The 19,594-nt window shown below is 43.1% G+C and overlaps 1 protein-coding gene across 1 annotated transcript in view; it reads left to right on the top strand.

Moving 5' to 3' along the window:
- The first annotated feature begins 7,454 nt into the window (after nt 1-7,454).
- Nucleotides 7,455-19,594, top strand: part of ERI3 (ERI1 exoribonuclease family member 3) — a 220,788-nt gene continuing 208,648 nt past the window's right edge. Inside the window, exon 1 of the mRNA XM_075832560.1 lies at nt 7,455-7,540. The gene's annotated coding sequence lies outside the window, so the exon portion shown is untranslated. The remainder of the gene's footprint in view (nt 7,541-19,594) is intronic.

The raw sequence follows: 19,594 nt of genomic DNA, 5'->3' as shown, positions 1-19,594 counted from the left end.
TACTCAGAGCTATCACTGTGTTATCTGTGGTGTTACATAGGACTGCAGGTAACATCTACTAAATTATCTGTAATCAGAGAGTTATCACTGTGTTATCTTTAGTGTTACATAGGACTGCAGGTAACATCTACTACATTATCTGTAATCAGAGAGTTATCACTGTGTTATCTGTGGTGTTACATAGGACTGCAGGTAACACTACTACATTATCTGTACTCAGAGAGTTATCACTGTGTGTTATCTGTGGTGTTACATAGGACTGCAGGTGACATCTACTACATTATCTGTACTCAGAGAGTTATCACTGTGTAATAAATGGTGTTACATAGGACTGCAGGTAACATCTACTACGTTATCTGTAATCAGAGAGTTATCACTGTGTTATCTGTGGTGTTACATAGGACTGCAGGTAACATCTACTACATTATCTGTACTCAGAGAGTTATCACTGTGTTATCTGTGGTGTTACATAGGACTGCAGGTAACATCTACCACATTATCTGTAATCAGAGAGTTATCACTGTGTTATCTGTAGTGTTACATAGGACTGCAGGTAACATCTACTACATTATCTGTACTCAGAGAGTTATCACTGTGTTATCTGTGGTGTTACATAGGACTGCAGGTAACACTACTACATTATCTGTACTCAGAGAGTTATCACTGTGTTATCTGTGGTGTTACATAGGACTGCAGGTAACATCTACTACAGAATCTGTGCTCAGAGAGTTATCACTGTGTGTTATCTGTGGTGTTACATAGGACTGCAGTAACATCTACTACATTATCTGTACTCAGAGACATCACTGTGTTATCTGTGGTGCTACATAGGACTGCAGGTAATACCTACTGCATTATCTGTACTCACAGAGTTATCACTGTGTGTTATCTGTGGTGTTACATAGGACTGCAGGTAACATCTACTACATTATCTGTAATCAGAGAGTTATCACTGTGTTATCTGTGGTGTTACATAGGACTGCAGGTAACATCTACTACATTATCTGTACTCAGAGAGTTATCACTGTGTTATCTGTGGTGTTACATAGGACTGCAGGTAACACTACTACATTATCTGTACTCAGAGAGTTATCACTGTGTTATCTGTGGTATTACATAGGACTGCAGGTAACACTACTACATTATCTATACTCAGAGAGTTATCACTGTGTTATCTGTGGTGTTACATAGGACTGCAGGTAACATCTACTACAGAATCTGTGCTCAGAGAGTTATCACTGTGTGTTATCTGTGGTGTTACATAGGACTGCAGTAACATATACTACATTATCTGTGCTCAGAGAGTTATCACTGTGTGTTATCTGTGGTGTTACATAGGACTGCAGTAACATCTACTACATTATCTGTACTCAGAGACATCACTGTGTTATCTGTGGTGCTACATAGGACTGCAGGTAACACCTACTGCATTATCTGTACTCACAGAGTTATCACTGTGTGTTATCTGTGGTGTTACATAGGACTGCAGGTAACATCTACTACATAATCTGTAATCAGAGAGTTATCACTGTGTTATCTGTGGTGTTACATTGGACTGCAGGCAACATCTACTACATTATCTGTACTCAGAGAGTTATCACTGTGTTATCTGTGGTGTTACATAGGACTGCAGGTAACATCTACTACATTATCTGTACTCAGAGAGTTATCACTGTGTTATCTATGGTGTTACATAGGACTGCAGGTAACATCTACTACATTATCTGTACTCAGAGAGTTATCACTATGTTATCTGTGGTGTTACATAGGACTGCACGTAACACTACTACATTACCTGTATTCAGAGATTTATCACTGTGTTATCTGTGGTGTTACATAGGACTGCAGGTAACATCTACTACATTATCTGTACTCAGAGAGTTATCACGGTGTTATCTGTGATGTTACATAGGACTGCAGGTAACATCTACATTATCTGTACTGAGAGAGTTATCACTGTGTTATCTGTGGTGTTACATAGGACTGCAGGCAACATCTACTACATTATCTGTACTCAGAGAGTTATCACGGTGTTATCTGTGATGTTACATAGGACTGCAGGTAACATATACTACATTATCTGTACTCAGAGTTATCACTGTGTTATCTGTGGTGTTACATAGGACTGCAGGTAACACTACTACATTATCTGTACTCAGAGAGTTATCACTGTGTTATCTGTGGTGTTACATAGGACTGCAGATAACATCCACTACATTATCTGTAATCAGAGAGTTATCACTGTGTTATCTGTGGTGTTACATAGGACTGCAGGTAACATCCACTACATTATCTGTACTCAGAATTATCGCTGCGGGTTATCTGTTGTGTTACATAGGACTGCAGGTAACGCTACTACATTATCTGTATTTAGAGAGTTATTACTGTTATCTGTGGTGTTACATAGGACTGCAGATAACATCTACTACATTATCTGTATTTAGAGAGTTATCACGGTCTTATCTGTGGTGTTACATAGGACTGCAGATAACATCTACTATATTATCTGTAATCAGAGAGTTATCACTGTGTTATCTGTAGTGTTACATAGGACTGCAGGTAACATCTACTACATTATCTGTAATCAGAGAGTTATCACTGTGTTATCTGTGGTGTTACATAGGACTGCAGATAACATCTACTATATTATCTGTAATCAGAGAGTTATCACTGTGCTATCTGTAGTGTTACATAGGACTGCAGGTAACATCTACTATATTATCTGTAATCAGAGAGTTATCACTGTGTTATCTGTAGTGTTACATAGGACTGCAGGTAACATCTACTACATTATCTTTACTCAGAGAGTTATCACTGTGTTATCTGTGGTGTTACATAGGACTGCAGGTGACCTCTACTACATTATCTGTACTCAGAGAGTTATCACTGTGTGTTATCTGCAGTGTTACATAGGACTGCAGGTAACACTACTACATTATCTGTAATCAGAGAGTTAGCACTGTGTTATCTGTGGTGTTACATAGGACTGCAGGTAACATCTACTACATTATCTGTACTCAGAGTTATCACTGTGTTATCTGTGGTGTTACATAGGACTGCAGGTATAATCTACTACATTATCTGTACTCAGAGAGTTATCACTGTGTGTTATCTGTGGTGTTACATAGGACTGCAGGTAACATCTACTACATTATCTGTACTCAGAGAGTTATCACTGTGTTATCTGTGGTGTTACATAGGACTGCAGGTAACACTACTACATTATCTGTACTCAGAGAGTTATCACTGTGTTATCTGTGGTGTTACATAGGACTGCAGGTAACATCTACTACATTATCTGTACTCAGAGAGTTATCACTGTGTTATCTGTGGTGTTACATAGGACTGCAGGTAACATCTACTACATTATCTGTACTCAGAGAGTTATCACTGTGTTATCTGTGGTGTTACATAGGACTGCAGGTAACACTACTACATTATCTGTAATCAGAGAGTTATCACTATGTTATCTGTGGTGTTACATAGGACTGCAGGTAATATCTACTACATTATCTGTACTCAGAGACATCACTGTGTTATCTGTGATGCTACATAGGACTGCAGGTAACACCTACTACATTATCTGTACTCACGGAGTTATCACTGTGTTATCTGTGGTGTTACCTAGGACTGCAGGTAACCCTACTACATTATCTGTACTCAGAGAGTTAGCACTGTTATCTGTGGTGTTACATAGGACTGCAGGTAACACTACTACATTATCTGTACTCAGAGAGTTATCACTGTGTTATCTGTGGTGTTACATAGGACTGCAAGTAACATCTACTATAGTATCTGTACTCAGAGAGTTATCACTGTGTTATCTGTGGTGTTACATAGGACTGCAGGTAACATCTACTACATTATCTGTACTCAGAGAGTTATCACTGTGTTATCTGTGGTGTTACATAGGACTGCAGGTAATATCTACTACATTATCTGTACTCAGAGAGTTATCACTGTGTTATCTGTGGTGTTACATAGGACTGCAGGTAACACTACTACATTATCTGTAATCAGAGAGTTATCACTGTGTTATCTGTGGTGTTACATAGGACTGCAGGTAACATCTACTACATTATCTGTACTCAGAGAGTTATCACTGTGTTATCTGTGGTGTTACATAGGTCTGCAGGTAACATCTACTACATTATCTGTAATCAGAGTTATTACTGTGTTATCTGTGGTGTTACATAGGACTGCAGGTAACACTACTACATTATCTGTACTCAGAGTTATCACTGTGTTATCTGTGGTGTTACATAGGACTGCAGATAACATCCACTACATTATCTGTAATCAGAGAGTTATCACTGTGTTATCTGTGGTGTTACATAGGACTGCAGGTAACATCCACTCCATTATCTGTACTCAGAATTATCGCTGCGGGTTATCTGTTGTGTTACATAGGACTGCAGGTAACGCTACTACATTATCTGTATTTAGAGAGTTATTACTGTTATCTGTGGTGTTACATAGGACTGAAGATAACATCTACTACATTATCTGTATTTAGAGAGTTATCACGGTCTTATCTGTGGTGTTACATAGGACTGCAGATAACATCTACTATATTATCTGTAATCAGAGAGTTATCACTGTGTTATCTGTAGTGTTACATAGGACTGCAGGTAACATCTACTACATTATCTGTAATCAGAGAGTTATCACTGTGTTATATGTGGTGTTACATAGGACTGCAGATAACATCTACTATATTATCTGTAATCATAGAGTTATCACTGTGTTATCTGTAGTGTTACATAGGACTGCAGGTAACATCTACTATATTATCTGTAATCAGAGAGTTATCACTGTGTTATCTGTGGTGTTACATAGGACTGCAGGTAACATCTACTACATTATCTTTACTCAGAGAGTTATCACTGTGTTATCTGTGGTGTTACATAGGACTGCAGGTGACATCTACTACATTATCTGAACTCAGAGTTATCACTGTGTTATCTGTGGTGTTACATAGGACTGCAGGTGACCTCTACTACATTATCTGTACTCAGAGAGTTATCACTGTGTGTTATCTGCAGTGTTACATAGGACTGCAGGTAACATCTACTACATTATCTGTACTCAGAGAGTTATCACTGTGTTATCTGTGGTGTTACATAGGACTGCAGGTATAATCTACTACATTATCTGTACTCAGAGAGTTATCACTGTGTGTTATCTGTGGTGTTACATAGGACTGCAGGTAACATCTACTACATTATCTGTACTCAGAGAGTTATCACTGTGTTATCTGTGGTGTTACATAGGACTGCAGGTAACACTACTAAATTATCTGTACTCAGAGAGTTATCACTGTGTTATCTGTGGTGTTACATAGGACTGCAGGTAACATCTACTACATTATCTGTACTCAGAGTTATCACTGTGTTATCTGTGGGGCTACATAGGACTGCAGGTAACACCTACTGCATTATCTGTACTCACGGAGTTATCACTGTGTGTTATCTGTGGTGTTACATAGGACTGCAGGTAACATCTACTACATTATCTGTACTCAGAGTTATCACTGTGTTATCTGTGGTGTTACATAGGACTGCAGGTAACATCTACTACATTACCTGTACTCAGAGAGTTATCACTGTGTTATCTGTGGTGTTACATAGGACTGCAGGTAACACTACTACATTATCTGTAATCAGAGAGTTATCACTATGTTATCTGTGGTGTTACATAGGACTGCAGGTAATATCTACTACATTATCTGTACTCAGAGACATCACTGTGTTATCTGTGGTGCTACATAGGACTGCAGGTAACACCTACTTCATTATCTGTACTCACGGAGTTATCACTGTGTGTTATCTGTGGTGTTACATAGGACTGCAGGTAACATCTACTACATTATCTGTAATCAGAGAGTTATCACTGTGTTATCTGTGGTGTTACATAGGACTGCAGGCAACATCTACTTCATTATCTGTACTCAGAGAGTTATCACTGTGTTATCTGTGATGTTACATAGGACTGCTGGTAACATGTACATTATCTGTACTCAGAGAGTTATCACTGTGTGTTATCTGTGGTGTTACATAGGACTGCAGGTAACATCTACTACATTATCTGTACTCAGAGAGTTATCACTGTGTTATCTGTGGTGTTACATAGGACTGCAGGTAATATCTACTACATTATCTGTACTCACGGAGTTATCACTGTGTGTTATCTGTGGTGTTACATAGGACTGCAGGTAACACTACTACATTATCTGTTCTCAGAGTTATCACTGTGTTATCTGTGGTGTTACATAGGACTGCAGTAACATCTAGTACATTATCTGTACTCAGAGACATCACTGTGTTATCTGTGATGCTACATAGGACTGCAGGTAACACCTACTACATTATCTGTACTCACGGAGTTATCACTGTGTTATCTGTGGTGTTACCTAGGACTGCAGGTAACCCTACTACATTATCTGTACTCAGAGAGTTATCACTGTTATCTGTGGTGTTACATAGGACTGCAGGTAACACTACTACATTATCTGTACTCAGAGTTATTACTGTGTTATCTGTGGTGTTACATAGGACTGCAAGTAACATCTACTATAGTATCTGTACTCAGAGAGTTATCACTGTGTTATCTGTGGTGTTACATAGGACTGCAGGTAACATCTACTACATTATCTGTACTCAGAGAGTTATCACTGTGTTATCTGTGGTGTTACATAGGACTGCAGGTAATATCTACTACATTATCTGTACTCAGAGAGTTATCACTGTGTTATCTGTGGTGTTACATAGGACTGCAGGTAACACTACTACATTATCTGTAATCAGAGAGTTATCACTGTGTTATCTGTGGTGTTACATAGGACTGCAGGTAACATCTACTACATTATCTGTAATCAGAGTTATTACTGTGTTATCTGTGGTGTTACATAGGACTGCAGGTAACACTACTACATTATCTGTAATCAGAGTTATTACTGTGTTATCTGTGGTGTTACATAGGACTGTAGGTAACATTACTACATTATCTGTACTCAGAGAGTTATCACTGTGTTATCTGTGGTATTACATAGGACATAGGACTGCAGGTAACAGCTACATTATCTGTGCTCAGAATTATCACTGTTATCTCTCTCAGCTCTGCTACCTCTGTATATATAACAGTACTTTGCAGTGTATGGGTGACGCACTGGCAGCAGTTAGAGGGGGTAGAAAGGCCCAGGCCTGACTGGTAGTATTTTGGATACGACCCTCATGCCGGATTGGGGGCTGGGCTCTGCCACCGCCGCGCTCTGACCTCATCCCCATTATTACCCAGGTGGAGGAATGACACAGGGCCATGTGGGGGGAGACTACATCTCCCGGCATGCAGCGGGGGCCGCGCCATATTGGCCTGACATTCCCACATGATTCCATGCAGAAGAGGAGAAGAGAGGGGGGTCTGCGTTTAAGCCCCGCCCAACTGAGCAGTCATTGGCTGATAGCGCCGGTGGCGGAGTTGCTGATTGGTGGGTGACGTCTGCCCGTCACGGCCGTCTCCATACACAGGGGGAGAGTGAGAGGTGAGTCGCCGGGTGTTGTGTGTGAGGAGGGGGCGCACACCCTGTATCATGTACATGTATGTGTCCGGACTGTGGGGGGCATGGGGCTCATGCTCTGGGGAGACTGCTCTGTGGCCTGGGAGGGCCGTGTACTGTAGAGGCCTGTCGGGATTTCTGACTTAAGACGAGAAATGAGGGGGCTGCCATTCAATCCTGGACACATGAGCGGCCCTCCATAGGCCCCTACACATCCGAGCGGCCCTCCATAGGCCCCTGTACAGCCGAGGGGCCCTCCATGCGCCCCTGTACAGCCGAGGGGCCCTCAATGCACCCCTGTACAGCCGAGGGGCCCTCCATGCGCCCATGTACAGCCGAGATGCCCTCCATGCGCCCATGTACAGCCGAGGGGCCCTCCATGCACCCCTGTACAGCCGAGGGGCCCTCCATGCACCCCTGTACAGCCGAGGGGCCCTCCATGCACCCCTGTACAGCCGAGGGGCCCTCCATGCACCCCTGTACAGCCGAGGGGCCCTCCATGCACCCCTGTACAGCCGAGGGGCCCTCCATGCACCCCTGTACAGCCGAGGGGCCCTCCATGCACCCCTGTACAGCCGAGGGGCCCTCCATGCACCCCTGTACAGCCGAGGGGCCCTCCATGCACCCCTGTACAGCCGAGGGGCCCTCCATGCACCCCTGTACAGCCGAGGGGCCCTCCATGCACCCCTGTACAGCCGAGGGGCCCTCCATGCACCCCTGTACAGCCGAGGGGCCCTCCATGCACCCCTGTACAGCCGAGGGGCCCTCCATGCACCCCTGTACAGCCGAGGGGCCCTCCATGCACCCCTGTACAGCCGAGGGGCCCTCCATGCACCCCTGTACAGCCGAGGGGCCCTCCATGCACCCCTGTACAGCCGAGGGGCCCTCCATGCACCCCTGTACAGCCGAGGGGCCCTCCATGCACCCCTGTACAGCCGAGGGGCCCTCCATGCACCCCTGTACAGCCGAGGGGCCCTCCATAGACCCCTGTACTGCCGAGGGGCCCTCCATACGCCCCTGTACAGCCGAGGGGGCCCTCCATACGCCCCTACACAGCCGAGTGGCCCTCCATAGACCCCGATCAGCAGAGGAGCCCTCCATACAGTTATGTAAATCTAACTAAACCGTAGCTTTTAAACATTCTAGCACACCTGGGGGGCCCCATTAAACCCCTCCCTACACTCCTTTTAAAATGTAGTTCCCTGCATTCACTCCTCTGTATCTTAGGCCCCCAGAGGGGAGACCTGCAGAGTGTGCACCTGTTATCAACATCTACTCATGTGAAGAGGTCACTCTCTGGGCCACATTGCAAGTTCTTTGGGGCCCCAGTTCTGAACCTTCCTGGCTTTGTTCTGGGTGACTCAGGGGCCCAGCTGACTTACAGAAAATCCTCTGTGGCCCCTGTATGCTTTTTCTCTGGGACCTCTTGCTTCGGTACCAAAATCTGCATTATTCATGTAACACGTGTCTGGCCTGTGCCGACCTCACCAGCTTTAGAACTGTTGCTGGGGGTTGTAGTTCTCCCAAGTCTACAGATGCTTCAGTGATTGTAGCTGACTAGTTATATTTTATTACTACTTTGTACAAATTGTCAGATTCCCCAATCACATCTGTATCGCACCTCTATCAGCGACGGGAACCAATCAGACGTTACTACCGGATGACAGCCCACTCCCTATTCTGCTGGTGGAGTCACCGTGTACATACATTACATTACTTATCCTGTACTGATCCTGAGTTATATCCTGTATTATACTCCAGAGCTGCACTCACTATTCTGCTGGTGGAGTCACTGTGTACATACATTACATTACTTATCCTGTACTGATCCTGAGTTATATCCTGTATTATACCCCAGAGCTGGCCTCACTATTCTGCTGGTGGAGTCACTGTGTACATACATTACATGACTTATCCTGTACTGATCCTGAGTTACATCCTGTATTATACTCCAGAGCTGCACTCACTATTCTGCTGGTGGAGTCACTGTGTACATGCATTACTTATCCTGTACTGATCCTGAGTTACATCCTGTATTATACTCCAGAGCTGCACTCACTATTCTGCTGGTGGAGTCACTGTGTACATACATTACATTACTTATCCTGTACTGATCCTGAGTTATATCCTGTATTATACTCCAGAGCTGCACTCACTATTCTCCCGGTGGAGTCACTGTGTACATACATTACATTACTTATCCTGTACTGATCCTGAGTTATATCCTGTATTATACTCCAGAGCTGCACTCACTATTCTCCCGGTGGAGTCACTGTGTACATACATTACATTACTTATCCTGTACTGATCCTGAGTTACATCAAGTATTATACTCCAGAGCTGCACTCACTATTCTGCTGGTGGAGTCACTGTGTACATACATTACTTATCCTGTACTGATCCTGAGTTACATCTTGTATTATACTCCAGAGCTGTACTCAGTATTCTTCTGGTGGAGTCACTGTGTACATACATTACTTATCCTGTACTGATCCTGAGTTACATCCTGTATTATGCTCCAGAGCTACACTCACTATTCTGCTGGTGGAGTCACTGTGTACATACATTACATTACTTATCCTGTACTGATCCTGAGTTATATCCTGTATTATACTCCAGAGCTGCACTCACTATTCCGCTGGTGGAGTCACTGTGTACATACATTACTGATCCTGAGCTACGTCCTGTATTATACCCCAGAGCTGCACTCACTATTCTGCTGGTGGTGTTGCTGTGTACATACATTTCATTACTTATCCTGTAGGGATCCTGAGTTACATCCTGTATTATACTCCAGAGCTGCACTCACTATTCTTCTGGTGGAGTCACTGTGTACATACATTGCATTAGTTATCCTGTACTATCTGATCCTGAGTTACATCCTGTATTATACTCCAGAGCTGCACTCACTATTCTGCTGGTGGAGTCACTATGTACATACATTACATTACTTATCCTGTACTAATCCTGAGTTACATCCTGTATTATACTCCAGAGCTGCACTCACTATTCCGCTGGTGGTGTCAATGTGTACATACATCACATTACTTATCCAGTACTGATCCTGAGTTATATCCTGTATTATATACCAGAGCTGCACTCACTATTCTGCTGGTGGAGTCACTGTGTACATACATTACATTACTTATCCTGTACTGATCCTGAGTTACATCCTGTATTATACACCAGAGCTGCACTCACTATTCTGCTGGTGGAGTCACTGTGTACATACATTACTTATCCTGTACTGATCCTGAGTTACATCCTGTATTATACTCCAGAGCTGCACTCACTATTCTGCTGGTGGAGTCACTGTGTACATACATTACATTACTTATCCTGTACTGATCCTGCGTTATATCCTGTATTATACTCCAGAGCTGCACTCACTATTCTGCTGGTGGAGTCACTATGTACATACATTACATTACTTATCCTGTACTAATCCTGAGTTACATCCTGTATTATACTCCAGAGCTGCACTCACTATTCCGCTGGTGGTGTCAATGTGTACATACATCACATTACTTATCCAGTACTGATCCTGAGTTATATCCTGTATTATATACCAGAGCTGCACTCACTGTTCTGCTGGTGGAGTCACTGTGTACATACATTACATTACTTATCCTGTACTGATCCTGAGTTACATCTTGTATTATACTCCAGAGCTGTACTCAGTATTCTTCTGGTGGAGTCACTGTGTACATACATTACTTATCCTGTACTGATCCTGAGTTACATCCTGTATTATGCTCCAGAGCTGCACTCACTATTCTGCTGGTGGAGTCACTGTGTACATACATTACATTACTTATCCTGTACTGATCCTGAGTTATATCCTGTATTATACCCCAGAGCTGCACTCACTATTCTGCTGGTGGAGTCACTGTGTACATACATTACATGACTTATCCTGTACTGATCCTGAGTTACATCCTGTATTATACTCCAGAGCTGCACTCACTATTCTGCTGGTGGAGTCACTGTGTACATGCATTACTTATCCTGTACTGATCCTGAGTTACATCCTGTATTATACCCCAGAGCTGCACTCACTATTCTCCCGGTGGAGTCACTGTGTACATACATTACATTACTTATCCTGTACTGATCCTGAGTTACATCAAGTATTATACTCCAGAGCTGCACTCACTATTCTCCCGGTGGAGTCACTGTGTACATACATTACATTACTTATCCTGTACTGATCCTGAGTTATATCCTGTATTATACTCCAGAGCTGCACTCACTATTCTCCCGGTGGAGTCACTGTGTACATACATTACATTACTTATCCTGTACTGATCCTGAGTTATATCCTGTATTATACTCCAGAGCTGCACTCACTATTCTCCCGGTGGAGTCACTGTGTACATACATTACATTACTTATCCTGTACTGATCCTGAGTTACATCAAGTATTATACTCCAGAGCTGCACTCACTATTCTGCTGGTGGAGTCACTGTGTACATACATTACTTATCCTGTACTGATCCTGAGTTACATCTTGTATTATACTCCAGAGCTGTACTCAGTATTCTTCTGGTGGAGTCACTGTGTACATACATTACTTATCCTGTACTGATCCTGAGTTACATCCTGTATTATGCTCCAGAGCTACACTCACTATTCTGCTGGTGGAGTCACTATGTATATACATTACATTACTTATCCTGTACTGATCCTGAGTTATATCCTGTATTATACTCCAGAGCTGCACTCACTATTCCGCTGGTGGAGTCACTGTCTACATACATCACATTACTTATCCTGCACTGATCCTGAGTTACATCCTGTATTATACTCCAGTGCTGCACTCACTATTCTGCTGGTGGAGTCACTGTGTACATACATTACATTACTGATCCTGAGCTACGTCCTGTATTATACCCCAGAGCTGCACTCACTATTCTGCTGGTGGTGTTGCTGTGTACATACATTTCATTACTTATCCTGTAGGGATCCTGAGTTACATCCTGTATTATACTCCAGAGCTGCACTCACTATTCTTCTGGTGGAGTCACTGTGTACATACATTGCATTAGTTATCCTGTACTATCTGATCCTGAGTTACATCCTGTATTATACTCCAGAGCTGCACTCACTATTCTGCTGGTGGAGTAATTGTGTACATACATTACATTACTTATCCTGTACTGATCCTGAGTTACATCCTGTATTATACTCCAGAGCTGCACTCACTATTCTGCTGGTGGAGTCACTATGTACATACATTACATTACTTATCCTGTACTAATCCTGAGTTACATCCTGTATTATACTCCAGAGCTGCACTCACTATTCCGCTGGTGGAGTCACTGTGTACATACATTACATTACTTATCCTGTACTGATCCGGAGTTACATCCTGTATTATACTCCAGAGCTGCACTCACTATTCTGCTGGTGGAGTCACTGTGTACATACATTACATTACTTATCCTGTACTGATCCTGAGTTACATCCTGTATTATACTCCAGAGCTGCACTCACTATTCTGCTGGTGGAGTCACTATGTACATACATTACATTACTTATCCTGTACTGATCCTGAGTTATATCCTGTATTATACTCCAGAGCTGCACTCACTATTCTGCTGGTGGAGTCACTGTGTACATACATTACATTACTTATCCTGTACCGATCCTGAGTTATATCCTGTATTATACTCCAGAGCTGCACTCACTATTCTGCTGGTGGAGTCACTGTGTACATACATTACATTACTTATCCTGTACTGATCCTGAGTTACATCCTGTATTATACTCCAGAGCTGCACTCACTATTCTGCTGGTGGAGTCACTGTGTACATACATTACATTACTTATCCTGCACTGATCCTGAGTTATATCCTGTATTATACTCCAGAGCTGCACTCACTATTCTGCTGGTGGAGTCACTGTGTACATACATTACATTACTTATCCTGTACTGATCCGGAGTTACATCCTGTATTATACTCCAGAGCTGCGCTCACTATTCTGCTGGTGGAGTCACTGTGTACATACATTACTTATTTTTTATGTTGTATTTTGCTGAATTTATGGAGCATTCATGTTATGTACGGCAGATATGTGCCCCGCTTTGTTGTGTGATCTGTGCTCGTGTGTAGTATCTCATAGTGATGCAGTGTTGTGTAGTATCTTTTGGTGATGCACTATTGTGGAGTGTCGCGTGGTGATGCAGTTTGTGTGTATGTGTAGTATCTTATGGTGATTCAGTATTGTGTGTGTGTAGCGGCTCGTGGTGATGCAGTATTGTGTGTGTGTGTGTCTGTAGTATCTCGTGGTGATGCAGTATTGTGTGTGTGTGTGGTGATGCAGTATTGTGTAGTAGTATCTCGTGGTGATGCAGTATTGTGTGTGTGTGTGTGTGGTGATGCAGTGTTGTGTAGTAGTATGTCGTGGGGATGCAGTGTTTTTTTTGTGTGTGTAGTTTCACGTTGTGATGCAGTGTTGTGTGTGTGTGTGTGTAGTATCTTGTGGTGATGCAGTGTTGTGTGTGTGTGTGTGGTGGTTCGTGGTGATGCAGTGTGTGTGTGTGTGTGTAGTATCTTGTGGTGATGCAGTGTTGTGTGTGGTGGTTCGTGGTGATGCAGTATTGTGTGTGTGTGTAGTATCTTGTGTCGATGCAGTGTTGTGTGTGGTGGTTCGTGGTGATGCAGTATTGTGTGTGTGTGTGCCTGTAGTTTCTCGTGTTGATGTTGTGTTTGTGTGTGTATTTAGTATCTCGTGATGCAGTGTTGTGTGTGTGTGTGTGTGGTATTACGTGGTGATGCAGTGTTGTGTAGTAGTATGACGTGGGAATGCAGTGTTTTTTGTGTGTGTAGTATCACGTTGTGATGCAGTGTTGTGTGTGTAGTATCTTGTGGTGATGCAGTGTTGTGTGTGATGGTTCCTGGTGATGCAGTGTTGTGTGTGTGTGTGTAGTATCTCGTGGTGATGCAGTGTTGTGTGTGGTGTTTCGTGGTGATGCAGTATTGTGTGTGTGTGCCTGTAGTGTCTCGTGTTGATGTTGTGTTTGTGTGTGTATTTAGTATCTCGTGATGCAGTGTTGTGTGTGTGTGGTATTACGTGGTGATGCAGTGTTGTGTATTAGTATCACGTTGTGATGCAGTGTTGTGTATGTAGTATCTTGTGGTGATGCAGTGTTTGTGTGTTTTGTATGGTGGTTCGTGGTGATGCAGTGTTTGTGTGTTTTGTATGGTGGTTCGTGGTGATGCAGTGTTTGTGTGTTTTGTATGGTGGTTCGTGGTGATGCAGTGTTTGTGTGTGTGTGTGGTGGTTCGTGGTGATGCAGTGTTGTGTGTGTGTGTAGTATCTCGTGGTGATGCAGTGTTTGTGTGTGTATGGTGGTTCGTGGTGATGCAGTGTTTGTGTGTGTATGGTGGTTCGTGGTGATGCAGTGTTTGTGTGTGTGTGGTGGTTCGTGGTGATGCAGTGTTGTGTGTGTGTATAGCATCTCATGGTGATGCAGTGTGTGGTGATGCAGAGTTGTGTATGTTGTGCGCTGTGCTGTCCCGTGGAGAGGGTTTGCTCTGGTAATGTTGTATCACTGTGTTGGGACGCTTTATGTGTCGGGTTTCTTGTTGACTTCTTGGCCTCTGTGTATTTATAGAGTCACAGGTGGATGTATTTGTATTGTAGCAAATGTGCAGTGTTGGATGATGGAAGTTGTAGTTCCACTTTTGTAATTGCAGTGATGCAAGAAATGAGGGCTTATGGTTAGTTGTGGTGGAAAATGAGAATGGTAGTCTAAATAGTTGTAGTATTAGTAGGGAGTAGTTCTTCTTTACATTGATATTTGATAATGGGAGTAGTAGTCCTATATAGTGAGTAGTTCTGTTATGAGTGATGCTGGATAATTTTACGGGGCCAGGTATACTTTTATCTGTATGTAATATTGGTGTTCTAGTTCAAATTTAGATGATGAGAGTAGTAGTGCTACAGGATGTTATGTTTTTGAATATGACGGTGTGTATGATTTTGGCGTAGTGCTGGATGTGCAGAGACGTATGTATGTTTATTGTTGGGTGCACGCCCTGTGATGATACAGGATTTCCATAAGGTCCCGTTCACATCACGTTTTGCGTCTACTTTTGGTGTATACATTTTACCGTCTCGATGCCGCAGCCGCTTTTTCCTCCTTTTTTTTTAATTTTGTGTGACGTAGCCGTATGAGGTTTTTTTTTGCGGGACGAGTTGCCGTTTTTAACGGCACTATGGAATGTGCTGGGAAAACCTATTTGTAGGGTGGAATCAGAAAAGCAGCGATTCTTCCCTTCATTTATACAGCGTTCTCTGTTTTTGGCAGACGTGGTCTTGCCGCTATTGACTACAGCAATTAAGTGGTTAAATGGACACGATCTGCGTTATCTCTGATCTCGGCTGTAATACAGTGCTCATTCCCCTCCCCCCACACAGCGCACGGAGCGGGCTCAGCCTGTGAGATCTCCGGACTCCCAATCAATTCAACAAGAAATCATTTTAAAGAGGCTGTCACCCCATTATAAGTGCCCTGTCTCCTACATAATGTGATCGGCGCTGTAATGTAGGTGACAGTGGTCCTAGTAATAAAGAGGCTGTCACCACATTATAAGTGTCCTGTCTCCTACATAATGTGATCAGCGCTGTAATGTAGGTGACAGTGGTCCTAGTAATAAAGAGGCTGTCACCACATTATAAGTGCCCTGTCTCCTACATAATGTGATCAGCGCTGTAATGTAGGTGACAGTGGTCCTAGTAATAAAGAGGCTGTCACCACATTATAAGTGTCCTGTCTCCTACATGATGTGATCAGCGCTGTAATGTAGGTGACAGTGGTCCTAGTAATAAAGAGGCTGTCGCCACATTATAAGTGCCCTGTCTCCTACATAATGTGATCGGCGCTGTAATGTAGGTGACAGTGGTCCTAGTAATAAAGAGGCTGTCACCACATTATAAGTGCCCTGTCTCCTACATAATGTGATCAGCGCTGTAATGTAGGTGACAGTGGTCCTAGTAATAAAGAGGCTGTCACCACATTATAAGTGTCCTGTCTCCTACATGATGTGATCAGCGCTGTAATGTAGGTGACAGTGGTCCTAGTAATAAAGAGGCTGTCACCACATTATAAGTGTCCTGTCTCCTACATGATGTGATCAGCGCTGTAATGTAGGTGACAGTGGTCCTAGTAATAAAGAGGCTGTCACCACATTATAAGTGCCCTGTCTCCTACATAATGTGATCGGCGCTGTAATGTAGATAACAGTGGTCCTAGTAATAAAGAGGCTGTCACCACATTATAAGTTCCCTGTCTCCTACATAATGTGATTGGCGCTGTAATGTAGATAACAGTGGTCCTAGTAATAAAGAGGCTGCCACCCCATTATAAGTGCCCTGTCCCCTACATAATGTGATCGGCGCTGTAATGTAGGTGACAGTAATGCTTTATATTTAGTAAAACGATCTGTTTTTACCACTTTATTAGCCATTTTAGATTTATGCTAATGAGTTGCTTAATGCCCAAGTGGGCGTGTTTTTACTTTAGACCAAGTGGGCGTTGTACAGAGGAGTGTATGACGCTGACCAATCAGTGACCAATCAGCGTCATGCACTCCTCTCCATTCATTACCTCAGCACATAGGGATCCTGCTAGATCCTTATGTGCTGTCTTATACTAACACATTAACAATACTGAAGTGTTTAGACAGTGAATAGACATTCCACGTGATGTCTATTCACAATCTCTTCACTTCGTTACTCTGTCTGTGGTAGTTACAGCAGAGGAAGCGTGATCTCGCGAGATTACGCTGTAGATGACAGGTTACAACGAGATTACGCTTTCTCTGCTGTAACTACCACAGAGGCTGGATGAGGAGCGGCTGTCAGCCTTTAGTAATTACATTGCATAGAATTTGTTACTTCTGTAGGAGATTTAGAAATGGCTGAATAGACTATTAAGAGACAAGTGACTCAGGCTGTTATTTCCAGGCCATTTTTACAGTAGCCGGGGTGTCCTCATTATCCGGGGTGTCCTCATTATCTGGGGTGTCCTCATTATCTGGGGTGTCCTCAGCATCTGGGGTGTCCTCATTATCCGGGGTGGTCGGGGTGTCCTCATTATCTGGGGTGTCCTCAGTAGCTGGTGTGGCCGGGGCGTCCTCATTATCTGGGGTGTCCTCAGTAGCTGGGGTGGCCGGGGTGTCCTCATTATCTGGGGTGTCCTCAGTAGCCGTTGGAGCACCCATAGAAGTTTCCCCCCCGTGTGGTCGTCCTTCATCCCGTCCTTCATCTCCGGGTGATAACCGCCCTATAAACTTCCCAGATATTGTAGGTAGAAGCTGGAGCGCACAGAACGGGGGTCATTCTGGGGTTTATCACTCGGAGATGATACTTTGGGAGATGGATGACTTTGCCTGGAGCCCCCCGGTCCATGTCGGCTGTGATAAGGTGATTCCTTCATTGCATATGTTGCAGATCACTCCTCCTCCTCCTCCTCCTCCTCCTCCTCCTCGTCTTCCCCTGCAGATGATTTCTCATTTAATCTTTGTTAATTTTTGATCAGATTACCGCAGTTAAGAGTTTGACATTTTAAATATTTGGCCCTTGAGCCTTAATTGGGACGTCTTCATCTCCTCATCAGACCCCGTCCTGACGTGTTACTGAGTAGATGGTATTAGGGGCCCGGGGGGTTCTCCCGTAGGATTGTGCAGACGTTCTATATGTGCGTCCCTCAGCTGCTCATGTACATATTGGATTTGTTCATGATTTGGTAAATGATGATGGTGACCGGTAATCACAACCTCCGCAGAAATGGAACATTTTTGATTGGTCGCAGAACGTCGTCCTGTCACTTTCCTCAACGTTTATTTGCGTTATGGCCGCTGTGGAATAATTTTCTCTAATTTCTTCTGTAAAGGAATTGCTGCATGACAACGTTCAGTAACTTTCTAATAGACTTTGTTATAATTCCTCCCCATTTTCAAGATCTCTGCTTGCTCTCATTAAATATATACTACTTCTTATAGCTGAGGGTTTGTTACAATATTTGTCTAGATAATCCTGTGTAAAGTAAATACAACAGCATCACAAATCGCTCTCCTGTTCCTATAGTTTGTTACAATGTATCAGCCTTACAGGGGTTTTCCCATTATGAACATTTATGATCTATCCACATGATATGCCACCTCTGGGACCCCCACCTGTCTCTAGAACGTGGCCCCCTAAACCCCATTCTAGCTTTTTGTGCTCACGCTGCCTCCCGGCCTTCTCCTGGTTATATGAACGCGAGTTACGGAAACCGTATAACTCGCTGAGCTGCGCTGTTTCTGTAAGTCCCATAGAACTAGGGATGTCACGATACCAGAATTTGGACTTCGATACCGATACTTCGTGTATTATTGCCATACTTTATACCAAAACGATACTTTGGCAACAGTAATTAAAAAAAAATAAGTTCTTCCATTTTCTGATGTGAGGTGTGATGATGAATTTTGAATGTGCCTCACATTAATAGTAATTAACACCACCATGTTTCTCAGTCATATTGGGTTAATGTGTGAGGTACATGATGGGGTTAATTACTATTAATGTGAGGCACATTCAAAATTCATCATCGCACCTCGTGCCCCACATTAATAAGTGAAAAGTTTATTTTTTTTTACAGCGCACACATCATAAATTACACACAAAATTAGTTGTGCAGTTTATTACGGCCGCGCCAATACCGAATATGTGTATGTTTTATGTATTGAGACTTATCGTAATGTTTATTGTAAAAAAGGTGTGTGTATTTTTTTAACATTACTTTATATTTTTACTTTTTTATTAAGTGCAGCTAAACGTTTGACAAACTTCTGACGTGTCATAGTGACTTGTCAGATGTTTGGATTGGTGGAGGTCCGAGCACTGAGACCCCACCAATCGCTAGAAAGCAACAGCTGAAGGTCTCGTGTGAGCGCTCGGCCGCTCTGTGTCTGTTCGGCTTTTTCCGGAAAACCGATGTATCGGTGTAAGGGATCATAGACTTTCTATTGACTCCGTACACCAATACA

The sequence above is a fragment of the Rhinoderma darwinii genome, chromosome 7, assembly GCF_050947455.1.
Source record: "Rhinoderma darwinii isolate aRhiDar2 chromosome 7, aRhiDar2.hap1, whole genome shotgun sequence".
Classification (NCBI taxonomy): domain Eukaryota; kingdom Metazoa; phylum Chordata; class Amphibia; order Anura; family Rhinodermatidae; genus Rhinoderma; species Rhinoderma darwinii.
The sequence above is the reverse complement of the archived record's forward strand: the minus strand, read 5'-3'. Positions and strand labels throughout refer to the sequence as shown.